Below are 17,790 nucleotides of genomic sequence, written 5' to 3'. Positions count from 1 at the left end.
ATTAGCATTAGGCCTCCCCATCAAAACTAGCAATAAGAGGCCATGAATGCTACGGGAACAGTTTACAAGGTTGAAAGAGTCATCGCAGTTCACCTATATGATCAGTTACGCCGACCTGAATCCATGCAAGCAGGATGCCTCATCATGAGTGAATTGGGATATAACCCAAGCCGGAGCAACCGATGCGACAAAACCCCAATTCCACAAAAAATTCTGCAGCACCTACACGTAGCCCTAATTCCATAGCATATGGATGCCGAAAAAAAGCCCACACGCTGAAAAATACGAGCCAGCTATTTTTGCAAAAAGGTCGCAAGGGAACCGGACAATAATCATGTTTTCACCGACACTGCCAAGAGAGCCAACATGTGTGCGATTGCCTACGTGACCACCAAAGGAGAAGCGAACACTGATCTCCGCAGCTGCCACACAGTGGAGGAAGCAGACATTCTTGCCATAGCCTTTGCAGCAGCTCATCAATTCGACCCTAATGGAATCACCAATATTTATACCAATTCAAAAAAAGCATAAATTATTTTGGGCCAAAACACCAGCCATTGTTACGAATCAACCCGACGCTGTGTTTCATTCAATACTCCTCGGCTGTGCGGCGAAACCTCCACTACGTGCGCCTTTCAAGCAGGCCCCCCTGTCGGGGACTCACACTTGCAGCCGACAATTCAAACAAGCTGCGACGTGTCTAGATCGTAGGCTCCTCGCTATCGGCGCGATCAAACTTCGGTGGCGTGCCTACGCAACACGCAGAGACCTGTCCGACGGACACGGAAGCCCCGCGTCCGCTGCGGAGACCTCCTCTCTCCCCTCTATCGGACTAAGCGTGCACCGCTACTACTGACTGCTCACGAACTCTGGAAAGAGTGTTGTGTGTGTCTGTGCCATTCGTGTCGGGCGCACAATCTAGAGGGAACGCTTGTTTTGACCGTTGGCGCTTTGGGTATAAATAGGACCCCCCCAACTGCTGTAGTTCATTCCTGTTGGAGCAGTGAATCAATGCTGTCACTCTGCTCAAGTCCTGTACTGTAACCTCGCCCGTCCGGGCATTATTTTTTGTCTTCGGCTCATCTCTCGCTATGAAGTAAACAAGTTACGTAAGCCTTCGACATCTGGTCTTTTTCGAGGCAGCAACATTTGCTGGCCGCTCTCTTCACCACGCTACCAAACATATGTCGGAGGCGACGGAGCTCGGCTCGGGTCGGCCTTCCCGGATGCAGCAACGGGTTGTCAGCGGTGGGATGACAACGTCGAAAAACCATCCAAACGCGATAGCCCTTTTTTATGCTATAAAAGCACCAGTCGGATGCACTGGATCCCTTAGCACACTGGTGCATTGTGGAATGAAGGAGCTGCTCTGCTCGTCCGCGAAACACCTCTCCGGGTGCCTGACATCAGTGACCAAGACCGGAACCCTAATCATGCTACCCTCACGCTCAAGGCCTATTTATCCAATAAGGTGCTTTTTTGCCGTCAGCTCACCCCAGACTGACCCGGCAACAACAGGTAACCCTCCGACAAGCACAGACAAACACTCAGCTCACGCCAACTCTACTTCGCCTCTACAAAAACCCCAAAGACACACCCCTCCCAAACTGTGCATGCTGTAAAGCAGCAGGGTTTGTAGTTGGGCAAGTTGGTACAACGAGTTGGTAGCAAGTTGGTATGCACGGGACAAAGGGAAGAAAAGACGACGCGAGCGCTGACTAACAACTGCTTATTTGAAAACAAAGAACGGAATATACAGGCAAAATGTTACCGAAGAGTAGCCGTGCGCATGATCAGTGAACGAATTAGGTTCTTTGCAAACTGAGGAAATGTTACATTCAACAGAAGAGCCTATCTTGACAAGTATGATGTTTCTTTTTCCAGGAGTGCTACTGAATGGGTGCTTACACACGAGGTTCGCCTCTTGTGTATCGTAAACGCTTCGCATATTTCGCGCGTGCGCTGGCCCTTGTATCTTCGTAAGATACTGCATTTCCCGAAATGTGCTGTACATCGGCAAGCCTTGACGTGTTGAGCAAGCATGCTGCCCGTGCCGGTCTTCAGTCTGTTGACATGCTCCCTTAACCTGTTGTTGATGCAACGCCCGGTTTGTCCGACGTGCGACTTGCCCCAAGGCACCAATAAGGGGATCTCGCACCAATGCTCCCTGGCATTCGACATAGGGCTTGGTGTGATTTATCTGGCATCCTTTCTCCACCGCTTGCTCAGTATTCACTCTTCTGCACAGCCCGCCCAGCTTGTTGGGGGCAGAGAACAGCAGCTGCACACCCGACCGTCCCTCTCTTTTTGAGCTTGTGGCTGACACCATGAATGCATGGAATTACAGCTTTTTTCTTGCGGCTTTCTGGCAGCGTTTCCGGTGTGGCAGTCTTCCTCATGTCGCTCAAAAGTTTACTGGCTATGCTGCTGAGAAGCTTATCTGGGAATCCAGCGGCTGAAGGACGCTGGACTTGCGCGGTGAAACTGGGCTTAACGGTGTGTCCGCAAGACCGGGCAAGTGCATTCTTCATAACGGACGTGGCGGCCCTTCGAATGAGCAGATGAGTACGGGAGCAGGTTCTTGTTGTAACGCGGGGCATATGTCCAACACAAGTGTTCAGGGCTTAGTTGAAAACAAAGGCCGATGAATTGTAGCTTCTCACCCTTGGGCTCTGTCTTCATGTTTACCACTTTCGCTAACTCTTTACATTCCCGTGCCTACCATACATCGTCGTCCACACTACGCACCAATCTGCATGAAATCATTAGTTTAAACCGACGGCGTTGCTTGAAGGGCTTTGACACTGTTCACACGACACAAAGCGAATTGCCAGATCACTGTAATCTGCCTAAAAGCTTGCTCTGTCCTGTTTGTTTCGATGACTAAAATGCACCGAACGGTCATATAAGGCCTACTTCGTCGAAAGTGGGGCGTCGGAAGGACCCGGAAATATATAAAATCACCAAGGAGCCAGAAAGTAGGCCGCAGGCTGCAAGGTAGTTAGAAATGTTGTACAGGGCTTTCTGTAATCGCTGCTGTGCACATCGTCGTGAACGAGAAGCACATCACACACAGATATCATCTGCGTACAGCGTGATGAGTCGCCAGTTTGGTGACAAATCCCCAAACCTGCCATTCCTGGCAGGCATGGCTACAGTGAACTATTTCACTATGGTGAAGACCGTCCCGCGGAACTAATCCACCTGCCAGAACGACTCCGCAAGTGCTCAGTCGAGTCCCGGTGCCCGCCGCCGTCGTCAGCGGACGCTACCCGCTATGAAACTGTTATCGTGCCCGGCACTGACAGTGATCAGACCAGTGATGGTTGTTATTGGTTGTGTTTGAGCAATCATGCTTCAGGTTGGGTGCAGTCGCTTACTGAAAGCGCTGAGCCGCCAGTGAATACACCCTATAGGCACCATAAGGATTTACACTAATGCAAATAATTTGAAACGAATACGTGCGCAACCTCTATCTACAACAGGAAAACCAAAAATGTTATGTTGGCACAAAGGAGCCATGAAGAGAAAACATAAGTTTGGTTCATTCAAACGATCGCCTCGATAGAATCATACTGACACCACTTTTAACGTAAACTTCACTCAAATAAATTACATAATCAGGAAAAAAGGGAATGGCCATGCGACCCACTAGTTTCCCGCAACAGAACCTATGATATCATACCAGACAGCACTGCGATTGGAAGAGGGCGGCAAAAGCAAACGCAAATTAGGCAGAGCTTATACGCCTCGAGCGCGGCCTGTAGGGGCGCCACTGAAATCCCCCTAGCGGCCCGTTTCGGAAGCAGGTGCGGGAGTCTCCGTCCCGCTCCCCACTGTCGCCGCTGCTTTTGCGGCATGTTCACGACCGAGATTTTCCGTTTGCGGGCGTTGGAAATCCATGTTTATGTGAAGCAGTCACTCTGTTCGCAAAAGGTGTGTGTTTACGAGAGTGTAAATGTTTCTAACGCGATCTTAGTGTGGTATATTCGGTCTGTATACGCCTTGAGCTTCGCGATCGCTGCGCCGCCTGCCGCCGTTTCTCCGCGGCGTTGACGGGATTTGCGCTGCGTGGCTGATAGGGGCTCGTGCAGTGTTTTAGTTCTTTTTCTCTTCTTTTCGCCTTTCTGCGCCCTAAAAAAAAACTTGTTATGGTGACGTCTTTAGACAAAGAGTACGTTTAGGTCTTTTAAAAAGCAACTGCGTCTTCGTAGAGTACGGGATCGCCTGCAAGAGCTACCCGCGGACGCGGTTCTGCGCGCTGCGTCGCCGCTCTTCCGGGCGTCGGCGACGGTAGCAACATATCACTCCTGTCACCTCCAAAACATCAGGCACAAATCAATTCCACTGCCGCCTCGTTTAGACCTGATACTGGCACAATGAGCGGTTGGCTTCATTTTGCAGCGTGGACAACGAATGCAGCTTCGTTTCGAATATATACGTCGCAGAAAAATATGTTTTGGGGATGTGATTACCCAATCCCGGACAATAACTGATGCCTTTTATAAGAATATAAACCATGCGAAAAGGTTAAGTATATTCCAAGCCTGTGCGTCGTTAAATATGTGCCCACACACGCCATATAGCACGAACCAACGCAAGTTAATGAAACCAAGGAAAAATAAATGCTGTGCAAGTGCGGAATTAAGAAACATATTAGCTCGAACGGAAATGAAAAAAAAAAAACAGTGCAGCTTCTGACATGCTAAAGACGTTTGTCTAAACTTAAGCCAGGTATACATATAGGGTTCACTAGACCAACTATACGCGAAATGCACTGCTATTTCGCGAGACATGGGGGGGGGGGGGGGGGGGACGCTGTGTACAAATGCGGAGCGGAATCAAGCAATTACGTTTTAGTAATCACACACACAAATCTCGCGTTCACTTTCCTAGTTTTTATACTGCAACGAACAGCTGATGATACGACGGACTCATTTTTGGAAGTATACAGGGTAGGCTGTTCAACAAAGCGATGAAAGGTGTCGTTAAAAGAGTGTGGTATGTGATAAGGTCCTCTGATTTCAGTTTCTGCTTCATTCTGCACGCTCCCTGTGCCATATTACGATATTTCGAAGAAGCATTTAGTCGCGGACGCGCATTATATTCTAAGCCCGTCTCCGCGCTGCGCGGCAGAGGATATATGTAGCAGATGAATGTTTGCGGGCGCTCACCTCGCGACAAGACGACTCTGTTGTGTGCTGATCCCCGAGTATAATTATGCATTGTCCATCGTGCTTTCGTTGAATATTCCCGAAATTAACATAGACCGGCTTGTAAATGGTGGTGATCAATATTTGAGGTATATTGGCAAACGTAACTGGCGTGCTGTCAGGTATGAGTGCTCCACTGATTATGTAAGCGCACAAAACCGATTTAAATCGTAGTGTATAGCCGTAGAATGAACATCTGAGGAACCGATGGTTACGGAGAAACTCTTAGCAAATTCAGGTCAGTGTAACTACAATCGTCTCCATCATACGCCGGTTGCGCGACTCTGACCTGTGACACACACCTGGCGCTTATACAGACGAAATATACCACATTAAGATCGCGTCAGAAACATTTACACTGTTGTAAACACACCCGATTTGCGAAAAGAATGACTTCTCCACATAAACATGGATTTCAAACGCCCGCAAACGGTAAATCTCGGTCGTGAACGTGCCGCAAAAGCAGCGGCGACACTGGGGAGCGGGACGCGGGCTCCCGCGGCTGCTTTCGAAACGGGCCGCTAGGGGGATTTCAGTGGCGCCCCTACAGGCCGCGCTCGAGGCGTATAAGCGCCAGGTGTGTGTCACAGGCCAGCGTCGCGGAACCGACGTATGCATGGACCTGATCGTAGTTACACTGCCCTGAATTTACTAGCAGTGTCCCCATAACCACCCGTTCCTCTGATGTTCATGCTACGGGCTGTTACGAATGGGCCAGCGCCGCAGTACTTCCCCGCATCACTCCTCGGCTGTGCGGCGAAGCCACTCGTGCTCCTTCGGAAACAGGCGCAATCATGTCGGCAACAAGTTGCGACAAAGCCTCGTCCATGGAGGAAAGATGGCCTCGTCAGACGCTTCGCTCTCTGCGCATTCGGCGGCTGCCGGCGGCTGAACTTCGGCGGCTGCCTGCGTGGCTCGTCTCCACGCTCTTCAAGGACACAGAGGCCCCGGTGATCGCAACGGAGTCCTCCTCTCTCCCCTCTCTCGGACTCAACGCGTGCCGAGGCTATGAACGGCTTACGAACTCTGGAAAGAGCGTTTCGTGTGTTTGTGACGTTCGGTGCGTGTTCCAGCGTGTTGCCGTTTTGACCGTTACCGCTTTTGGGTATAAATAGAGGTGCCCAAGCGTTGTAACTCATTCCTGTCACAGAACAGGGAGGATTTTAGAGAAGCAAAGGTCTAGCTTTGCCTGTAGTGCCAGAAAAAGCGTAGTGGCGGCGTCGTGAACTACCCAGTACGCCCGCTTGATGGCGCTGTAAACACGGCTTTGTAAACATGGCGGATGCTTTTTGCACAGGCCGCTTGAGCTCCTTAATAACATGGCTGCCCTCGCACGGCGGCCGCCGGCTCGCTGCTCCACGGCCGGACTCGACTCTCCTCCTCCCGCGCGCGAAAGGGGCGTCGAGTCCGGCCGTGGCTGCTCCTGCTGGCTCCTGGCTGGCACGCTGGTCGCGTGTTTACTTGCGCCGCGCTAGTGAAGTGATGTTACGCCAGGTGACCAGATGGCCTCGACTGGCACAGACCACAGTGAGCAGCAAGTGAGAACAAATCGTTTATTGACATCCGCAAGTCTACAGAGGCCAGGACATCATTTCATTTCGATCGCTGCAATTGTACGTCGCTTTCGTGACAACATTTTTTTTTTTTTGCCATAACAACTCGTTCACTTGCGCTAAGATTTCGAACGAAGGGCACAAATGAAGTATTGACGGCGACAACGGTTTCCTTTGCACCGTCTTTCTAGCGGAGTGCATAACACTCACCTTCTGTTGGAAGAATCGAATATTCTGGCCTCGACAGCTGCCTTCCGATGCGGAATTTCCCACATTTGTCATTCCACAAGCACTCAATTCTCGTGTTTTGCCAGTCCTCTCAACAACTGATGGACGCAAAAGCACATAACAGCAATAACAGTCACGAAACCGGTGCTCCGCGCACATTGAAACGGTCGGCCGTTGCAGCGGTTTCAATTTGAATTGGCGGCTTTGTGGTTGCGAATTCAGAAACGAGGTGGTGCACCAGTCGGCTGTTCGTAAAAAGTTGCGTACATTTTTGCTCAACGGATGTTTGATGCGGAACTTGTTAATAGTATTTTTAAATAACACATTGTAAGCGAACTGTGTGGGCTCTTTGAGTCACGGAATGAATGTTTTGTATTCTATACCAAAAGTAACATTTTGCCTGCGCCGTCTGGTGGGCTTGATGGTCGAAAACAGCGCTTTAGGTTGGTCACGTGGGGCGTCGATTTTTACGCCGCCTATTCGCCCCGAGCGCGAACACAGTCGGCCCCTGGCGGCGGCGGGACGAACCGCTCCTAGTGTGGATGGCGCTCTCGCGTCGTCTGCTTTTTCACGTTGCGTGCGGAGCAAGACGCGTGCTGCACACGACAAAACAACCAATATGTGTGCTCGTTTGGCAGTAATCAATGACATAGTTACATCTGCTTGCGCATTTCTTCTAGATACGCAATAATCAGCGGCCGTTGCGGGTTAATGCGCTGGTTTAATTCCACGAAACATATTCGCCCTGGTCACCGCTTGAGTGTGAAACGTGTTATAAAATTGCTTCCACACATTGCACTTTTCTGATTGTTGAGTGCAGTCGTCTGCCGTTTCGGGAACGTCGAAGGGTGGTTTTTGAAGGTGGCATGGTGATTATTTCAAGGATAAAAGTTTAGTACGCGAAACGGGTAAGAAGCGACAAGACCTGTGCACACGCGTGCAAATTCCACACCCTTGTAAAATTGCGCTGTGTCCTTATAGAAAGAAGAAACGAACAAAAACATTTACACTGCACACGACCCGTGCGCTATCGCCCATACATTACCGGACACTTATTTTACACCCGCAAGCGCCTGTGTGATCACGTCCTTCCCGTATTTTTTCTAAAATAAATACCGTTTTTGGACAGTCGTTGTTTATACTGAGGAGGAGGAATATTTATTCAACTGAACTGTATCGAGTTTCTAATTTTACGTATTATTTAAAATACGTTTCTATGGATGCGCAAGAGTATTTAGGGGGGATTTTTCGGTAAAATTAAGCAGTTGTGAGTTTGCGTCTGTCATGTGGCATTTCGTGTGTCATTTTCATATATATCATTTTCAAATCCGACATGAATCACCTTGTCCAGAAACGTGTCTCACTCAGCATAACCAAATGCCTAATATGGTCACGTCTTAACCTCTTAAAGGTGGACCTAAGTTTAAAGAAAGAGGAGAAAACGCGTAATATAATGCACGCTGTTGCCCACATGTGTGAGGGGTGTGTGCCATGACTCGTTGTTGTTTTTTTTTTTCCACAATGCTTGCTTAATACAATTTTGAAAAAGGCGAGCCACAATTCCTGGACAATCCTGGAACAAAGGTGGGTTAATCAGTTTTGAAAATACGTACTGCTTTTTCACCGCTACAGAACACGACGCCTAGTGTAGTTTCGATTGTAAGTAATACTGATAACCATAGTTTGGCTTTCCGCGTTACATGCGTTCTCTTCTCGCTGCTCTTGCAACGTTGGCAGGACCCCCACCCCGCCCCCAATTCCCCCCCCCCCCCAAAAAAAAAAAACTAAATGCACAGAATTTCATTTTTTAACCAATCCTCAAGAATTAAATGCTAAGACAAAGGCGATGTTCAGTTTACGAAACAAAGTAGTTACCGGGAACCCGTTGCGCTGATTCGCAACGAGAAATAAAAAGGAAATGTTTTACTACATCTGCAACAGCGCAACTTCATTTATTGCCATCTTTAGGGTTCGTAAGCGACCTTATACACAAGAATGCAAACACATCTCGCTGTTGCAGGCACCTGTTAGATTTTAAAAGGAACGCAAATGGTCAACAGAGCAGCCGTAACAGAAAATTTGTGCTCACTGTGAGGTCCCAGAAGCTTGGTTTGCACACTGTAAACCTGCTTGTCACTTTGCGAAAACCTAGCTAAACATGAGATGTTGATTGTGCTGCGTGCGTTGACAATTCAATTCGAAGTTCCGTTGCGGCGAAATCCGTAAATAAGTGATCCGAAACCGTTATTCATCAAACCTTCCTTCAGAGTCGTTGAAATTTCATTTAAAAGACCCGTTAGAGCGGTTACATTTATATCTCTGCGCTGATCAAAATTCATTAATTTTATGTCGCCTTTTGAACGCACAAAAAATATATAAGCTCTTAGAAAGAATTTCGGGGCAGTTAAGTAGTGTTACCATTTCAGCTAGGCATCCCACAAATGCAAGAATGCGTCATGCTGCCAGTGAAAGCGATTGAGGCTTTGTAAACTGAATTTCAGAGATGGAGGCTTCCTGATTTGTTTCTATTTATGCTTTTACTGAAGGCTCAAAGCCATAGTCTGGAAAGATCGAGCTTGCTACGAGCCACAGCGTACAAGTTCATTGTCACAATTACGGCCATTCTGAGATTCCCGATGAGTCGTCGCTTTTTTGGCGTAGTAATGAAAACTTACTGCCGCTTTCATGCTATAGATTGAACGTTGAGGAACCGAACTACAGCATACCACTCTTGTTTGCACCTTTCGTGCGCACATACGGCGGGAAAAAGGCACGAAGCGCGCTCACAGTGTGCATTCGTACGGGCCGCTCAGCGGAGCATCCACACTAGCAGCGCGACGCTGTCGCCACCTACATGTCGGGCTCGCAGACAGGGAACGTCCAAGCTTGAGAGGCCTGTTCCTGTTAGAGCAGCGAATCGATGTTGTCGCTCTGTTCGAGTCCTGTATTGTAACCTCGCCCGTCGGGGCATTGTTCTTTGGCTTCGGCTCACCTCTCGCTATGAAGTAAACAGTTACGTTAGCCTACGGCTTCTGGACTTCTTCACGGCTGCAACAGCGGCTGGCCGCTCGCATCATACACGCTACCACTCGTATGTCGGAGGCCACGGAGCTCGGATCGGGTGCCCCCGCCCGGTCGCCACAGGGCATACGACTACGATGTAAATCAGTTTTGGTCGCTTACATATTCAGCGGAACACTCATACTTGACAGCACGCCAGTTACTTTTGCCAATAATATACCTCAGATATTGGGCACCACTATTTACAAGCCAGTGTGTGTTAATTTCGGGAATATGCAACGTAAGTACGACGGATAATGCAGAATTATACTCGGGGATCAGCACACGACTAAGAGCCGTCTTGTTGTGAGGTGAGCGCCCGCAAACATTCGTCTGCTACTTATATCCTCTGCGACCAGCGCTCAGACTGGCTTAGAATATAATCGGCGTCAGCGACTAAACGCTTCTTCGAAATATCGTCACATGGCACAGGGAGCCTGCAGAATAAAGGAGAAACTGAAATCAGAGGACCGTATCACATACCCCACTCTTTCATCGCTTGCGAACTGCCTGCCCTGTATACTTCCAAAAATGCGTCCGCCGAACGATCAGGTGTTCGTTGAAGACGAAAAACAAAACGACAGTGAACGCGAGATTTACGTGTGTGATTACCAAAACGTTCTTTGCTTGATTCCGCTCCGCATTTGTACAAAGCGTCCTCCTCCCCTACCCCCCACCTACGTCTCGCTAAACAGCGGTGCATTTCGCGTATAGTTGGTCTGGTGAGCCCTACCTGGCTTAAGTTTTGACGAACGTCTTTAGCATGTCAGAAGCTGCACTGTATTTTTTTTTTTCATTTGCGTTAGAGCTATTATTTTTCTTCCGCACTTGCAGAGCATGTATTTTTCGGTGGTTTCATATTAGATTGCCTTGGATCTTGCTATAAGGCATGTGTGGGCACATATTTAACGTACAGGCTTGAAATATACTTAACATTTTCTTATAAAATGCATAAGTTATTTTCCGGGATTGGCTAATCACACCCCCGAAACATATTTTTCTGCGACGTATATGTTCGAAACAAAGCCGCATGCGTTGTCCACGCTGCAAAATGAATCCAACCTCTCACTGTGCCAGTATCAGGTCTAAACGAGGTGACAGTAGAATTCATTTGTGCCTGACGTATTTGGAGGTGTCAGGGGTGATATGCTGCTACCGTCGACGACGCCCGGAAGAGCGGCAAAGATGCGCGCAGAACCGCGTCCCCGGGTACACTCTTAGGCTGCGTTCCAATTCGCGGACAGCTTCGTAGACAGCCTACGAAGCAGTCTAACTAGACGTCTAAAGGAATAAAATTGGAACGGCGCCGCGGTCGCAAGCGCAGCACCAGCGCAGACGACAGCGTCATAGCAGACATGTTGAGTTGCGCAAGCCGCAGGTTTCGTAACTATTATTACCGTTGTTATTACAAATGTTACGTAATTAAAAAATTAAACAAAGTCATCTTCATCACTAGTAACTTATACTAAATATTTAAATAAAGGAACAAGTGCTTTTGTTTTAACATTAATACGCAAAAAGGTGGCGCTGGCGTCACTTATTAGTTTAGACAGGAAGGTAGCCTGCATCCTTGCTGACTTCGATGCTGTCTCCTCGAAGCAGTCTTTGTTGACTGCTTCGTTCGAATTGGAACGGGACTTAACATGGCGTACTGTCCGCGAAGACGGCAACGAAGCTGTCTAAACGGTAAATTGGAACGCACCCTATGTCGCGTCCCGGATGGCGTCCTAGTTGTATGCGGTGGGCAGTCTCAATACCGTGATATAAGAGGCCCTGACAGGTTTGTTTTCCGTGACAAAACCTCAGGTGGTTGCATCACGCTTATATGCTGCACCAACGGCCAGTGTCACGGCTATAAACTAGCAGACAGCCTGACGCCAGAAATAAAATAAAAAGGGGGGGCAATCGTGAAGCTCCGACCCTCCATGCTCCGACCGATATGTGTGGCTTGCGGCGCATGCGCGTATTCCTCCTCACACAATCGCCCACGAGCTACTTTTGCGGTGGCCGACGACGCGCGCCCGACGACGCGGAGAAAGCCGAAAAACCTTCAAAAATGTCTCGCGCGCACATGCGCAGTAGGAGTGGAAAAAAGTTTGCGCGCGGCGAGTTGTCGTACGGTGATTTGTCTCTATCGCGCACGTGCGAGGAATTTGACCGCGGAGCAAGTTGGGGTCCCGCGCTTTGACTCCTGCTCTGTGTAGTTCATACTTAGTTCCGAGCGTTCGCACTTCCTTGACCACGTTCGCTTCCGCTGACATCGAATGTGTGCTTCGAGGTTCGTGCAACAGTGGAAACAACTGCAAATGCGACGGGAATATTAAGGCCACCGGTCACGCAAGCCGAACAGCGACGACATTTCAAGCCGGCTCGTGTGTGTATTGCGGCCATAGCCCGGTTGAACACGAAAGGATAGATCCCTGGACTTCTTGTTTTTTTTTTTTTCCCGAGGGGTGGGGGGCGCAGACTGTAAAAAAATAGGTGTTTGCAGACAATTAGTAAAGACCATGAAATTATGCCTTTTTCGTCGTCGTAAGAAGCCCGCGCCAAAACCGTTCTCCGATACCCGGGGCCGTACGGTAAATTTGATGGGCTTTATAGAGATGACTTGGTTTCCCTGTGCGACGGCCGTTTTGGGATCCACGCGAAAAATGAAAACGCTTGCACATGTGATGCACTTCCGTTGCCGTAAAGAGTACCGTGGTGTCGTAAAGAAATTGCATTTTTCCATGCGTTTCATTGTCCAGGTCAAGGCACATAAAACCCAGTTTGAATTTTGTATTTTTCAATATTCTATGGCCACTGCTTGCCTTTTTAGGTAGGCGTAGCAAAAAGTTATGTAACGTTTTTTTATAACTAGGTTTTCGCGTCATCGTTTCGGCTCGTGACTTTTCTGGCGCGTTGAGTAGTCTGGCTTCTGCGGCGATTTGTAAAGTTCATTACGGTGCGTTTAAGTGGTAAAGTTTTCACATGAAGCAACATGTATGAGTAACACCAGCACCGATCTTGTTGTGCTCGCCACAGCTGTCGTCTGTCTGGAGTGTCAACTCGCGGTTTGCAGAAACATGATAGCATTGGCAGCGCACACGCGGCGCGTCCCCGGCGTGGAGGTCGCTCGAAGTTGTGGCTTCTAATGTTGTTACAGATGAGCTGGCTGTTGCTCGGTGCGCGCAGTTTACCTATGCTGTATCAAAAGATATTGCTAGCAATTTTCTTCCATCTTCAATAAAATTTTTTGCGCCATACTATTGGTGGCAATTGTTTCATAAAAATAAACTAGGGCACATTACCCTCCGTATGTAACAGCGTACAGACTTTCTTTTCGACGTGCAATTGACGTGTCTCCATCATATAAAATTATGGCAACGTTTTCTCGCACGCCTTTGCACTGAAAAAGCGCTCGGCCTTCCTATGTATATGAAGAAAACGTCCTTTTGGAGTGCGTTTGAATCTAGAAGCAGTAAGAAAGAAATAATTGCCTAAACTACAGCGATGCACTTACCTGATTTATATTTTCGCATATCTGCTAACGCGTTGGTAATACTTCTGCTGCGCCCCTTCAGGCTATACTGTTTTACCACTGATAAATAACGCCACCCTTCTGTACCTGGTCACTTATTCACCTGCCGTTTCTTCACGCAGTGCCAACACAACACATTGCTACCCGTGACTCAACGTTTTTGAGATGTTTACAACGCTGTTTCGATTCCAGTGGTGCGAAATTCCAGAAGCAGCAGCTCCCGGCCCAAAGATTGCTTGGGGCGATTCTACAAAGGCCATCTACATCATCGGAAGTGGTGTACCTGGACCATAATTGAAGCCCAGAGAATGTACTTTTTATTTGTTCGGTATTATATTGCATGAAGGACATGAGATACCCGTCAGCTTTAGGCCAAACGTTGGGCATTATACAGTCAGTAGCCAGCAAAAAAGACGAGTTTCCTCCCTGTTTTGTAAACAGCAAGCTGCTGAAAATTCTATAAATAAAAACAATAATTTTATCTTGACAGGCCGTTATTTGCTCTTGCACAAAAATATTTTCATTTGTGTGTTCCATAAGGGCAATCTGCTAATATTTGTATTTGTTATTTCAGTATAAGTCGTTTGTATTCATATTTGTATTTTGGATATCAAATAAAAAGAAAACATCGCTACTTGGACATGGTGTCATTTTGTAATTTTCATCTCACACTTGTGCATGCTCATGAATTCGAGAATGACGAAATACTTAACATTTACCTACCCAACTCAGTTCTCTGTTCGTGTCCCAAGCTTGTATGAGTATAAACTATCAGTTCAAGATCGGGATAGGTTTTAGGTATACAGATACTTGCTTTACAGCTTTGCTTGTAACATGGCATTATAAATAAAGGGAGTTTTTTTTTCGTGGTATGCGCATTGAGGCCTGATAAATCAGGTTGCAATATACTGAGATTATGAAGGTAAAACCTCATTGCATAAAAACAGGTCATGAAGATGTTCCAGAAGGGCACAAATTAAAAATGATTTAGGGAAATTGCAGCCATTGCAACCCAGTTATTTGTGGCATTGTTTTATACGGCTTAAACTTTCGATGCTCTAGGGTGCGTTCATCCCCAAGTGCTATGGTTTTGGTGAACTGCCTTGAAAGTATTGAAAATGCTGAACCGCGACCTTGCGCTTCGGCGTACAATAATATAACTCGTTAATAACGGAAGCGCGAATGAAACGAGGCCACTTAAAAAAATTGCACGAATTCCGAGAATTGTCTGCTAATGCGCCGCATTTTTATGCCGCTTCTCTTGAGTGTAAGTCTGTTAGAGCCAATTTTATTGGTTTTTCAAAGCCCGGTCCGTCCAATTATCTCCATTTACCCTATCAATCACTTACTTGCGCCAAATCTGCATTTTTTGTAAATGAAGGGCGTAACAAGGCTCAGCATTTCCGTATTTTTTACTGTCCTTGTTCTTTAGTTTTTCATAATTCTGTTCGACCAATTATCTCCATCTACGCTATGATAACTATTAAAAGCGTAATTTCAGCTAAATCTGCATTATTGTGGAAATGCAAATCGTTATACAGGTCGCCATTTTTCGTCATTGTTTTATATTTTTCTTAATTTTTAGTTTCTCAAAATTTTGTTTGACCAATGATCTTCATTTACGATATTATAATGAACAAAGGTGAAACTTCCGCGAAACCAGCATTTGTCTGGAAATGCAGGGCGTTACAAGTTACACGGCCGGGCGCTTATCTGGCCTGCGCGAGAAAACGCTAAGATATTTGTTGTGTGCTCACGATCCATAAAAGAAAACGCAGTATATGGCCTCCCAACGGCTCTTTACCTGGGCGTCGACGCAGCAATTCTGCAGGCGTCGCGACACAATGTTAGGTAGAGTGGGTGATTTAATATTGCTTCATTACATTACCAGATGCGTATTTTACTACCGCACCCCTATTACAAAAACAAAGGTCAAAGCATGTAACCGCACCATCAGAAGAGCTACGACGAGCAGAAAAAATTTAGTACACCATTTCATGCTTGGTATAATTGCCACTCGTGACGAGACAGCTCTTATTTGCAGTACAACAGTGCGCCTTACGTGTTAGTTATTTGCAAGCATTGTCATATGGGACACTTTCCACCAATGGCCAAGAATACTTTCGGTAACCAGGCAGAATACCTGTTATCAATTCCGTTTGCATCGATTGAATAAATCCCCGCACGGCGCATCATACTGTTGGAACGGGCACACAGCATGACAAAAGGTTTCCGCTCGTACCAGTGTACTTAAATTCCCGCAAACCATATAGTATTATGCCTCTTTGGTAGAGCGATTCAAAAACGGTGGTCTAAAGAAAGGCAACAGCATGCAGAATACTTATAAGCCCACGCTTGCACTACCCAGCAGCCCGTGGGTCGTGGCGCAGTGGTTATGATGTCCGCCTCTTGATCGACCCTTGATGTGTTGTAGTAGACCCAGGTTCGATTCCCCGTAGGGTTACGTGAATGTGCTTATGAATACTTTGTGTGTCTTGTATAACGTAGCGTATATTAGAGCATTCACGACGGGGTGCTGGCGTTGGCCTGTCAATGCGGACGAAAAAAAAAAAAACGGATAGAACCGATCCTGGCTGCGTGCATTGATTGTTTTTCTCTTTTTTTTGATGAAAAGCCACAAGGCCGCTTATTTGAGGGGCCGTATGATTTGGGGGCCGCTCGTAAGCGGGAATATATTAGCATAACGGGCTAATAGAAAAATTACGGCTACGGTAGAAAAATTACGTCTAGCGGCCCGCCGAACACATGGCCCGGGATTTAGGTGGCCCTCTAATTAGGCGGCCCTCAATATGGCCGCTTAAACGCCGGGCGGCGTGTTCGGTAGGCCGCGTGTTTTGCGGGCCGCTTGTGCTCGAGGCCGCCTGAACTGCCGCTTTATAAGCGGCTTTAAATTGACGCGGCGGCCCGCCTGCATGCGGATCGTATAACCAGGAATTGACTAAGAGTGTAGCTCTTGCAGGCGATCGGCTCTACGAAGACGCAGCTGCTTTTTAAGTGACCTAAACGTACTCTTTGCTTATAGACGTCACCATAACAAGTTTTTTTAGGGTGCGGAAAGGCGAAAAGAAGCGAAACAGAACCAAAACACTGCACGAGCCCCTATCATTCACGCAGCGCACATCCCGTCAACGCCGCGAAGAAGCGGCGGCAGGCGGCGCAGCAATCGCGAAGCTCGAGGCGTATATATGAGCTTGCCGAACGAGCTATTTGCGCTTAAATTTAGGCAAATTCTTTTTAAAGCCCTAATAATGGTGGGACAAACATTGAAAGTTACGAAAGCACACGTAAACATAGGAGTACCGATGCGTATACTGACTGCTGTTGGTACTGCGCGCACTATACTTGGTTTAGATGCACAGGGCTGCGGGGCTTTGAAATTGTTTCAGACGACACTGGCTGATTGATGCAAGCGACTATGTATTACGTGACCGCATTTGTTGAGCCAGCTCCATGTTCCACGAAACAAATGTCTCCATGAGCAAAACAATCCAGTTACAAACACATACACCCACAAACCAAAGGCAGAAAACCATAGAGTTAATACTACTGACTCTAGAGGAAAAGCTGCCCGGCCAGCCCGTGCATTCATAGAGTTCAGAAAACAGCTTGCCGCAGTGTGGTGGCGCCATCTAGGTTCACTAACGGTAAACAAGGCCCTGTTATATCATTTCAGACCACGAAAACGCACGATTTAGTGGGAAAATCGAAAGTTTAACTGAAATTAATTTCTCATTGAAAAAAGCATCGTTTTCATCCGGACAAGCGCTGGGGGCATTATAAAACACGAAATCTCTCGAATAACACAGACTTGTGTTTTGTCTTCATGGCTCCTTTAAACACAGCCGTTCAAATGTCCCATAAAACTGCTGGACTAACCGCGATAAGCTTGACTCAACCAGCGCACTGCTCGAATTCATGTTCAATGACCAGTGCCGCTTGCTCGAGTGTTGGGAAACAGGCATGAAAATAGTCGAGCTGCGAATACAAATTCAAAAAAGCGCCACTTTATATCTGCCTGACAATTAAATTGCGACACAAAAAAACCCCAAATAATAATCTCAGATGACGATTTATGTAATAATCTCAGACGACGATTTATCAAGAAATTAACATGCTCTTCAATTAGGACTGTTGATATCAGAATTGTTCAGGTAACACTTCCTAGCACTACCAAGTACACTTGCACACATTTGAA

This window comes from Haemaphysalis longicornis, unplaced genomic scaffold (genome assembly GCF_048455015.1).
Source record: "Haemaphysalis longicornis isolate Haplotype H1 unplaced genomic scaffold, Haemaphysalis longicornis Haplotype H1 scaffold_58, whole genome shotgun sequence".
Taxonomy (NCBI): domain Eukaryota; kingdom Metazoa; phylum Arthropoda; class Arachnida; order Ixodida; family Ixodidae; genus Haemaphysalis; species Haemaphysalis longicornis.
Note: the sequence above shows the minus strand (reverse complement) of the source record.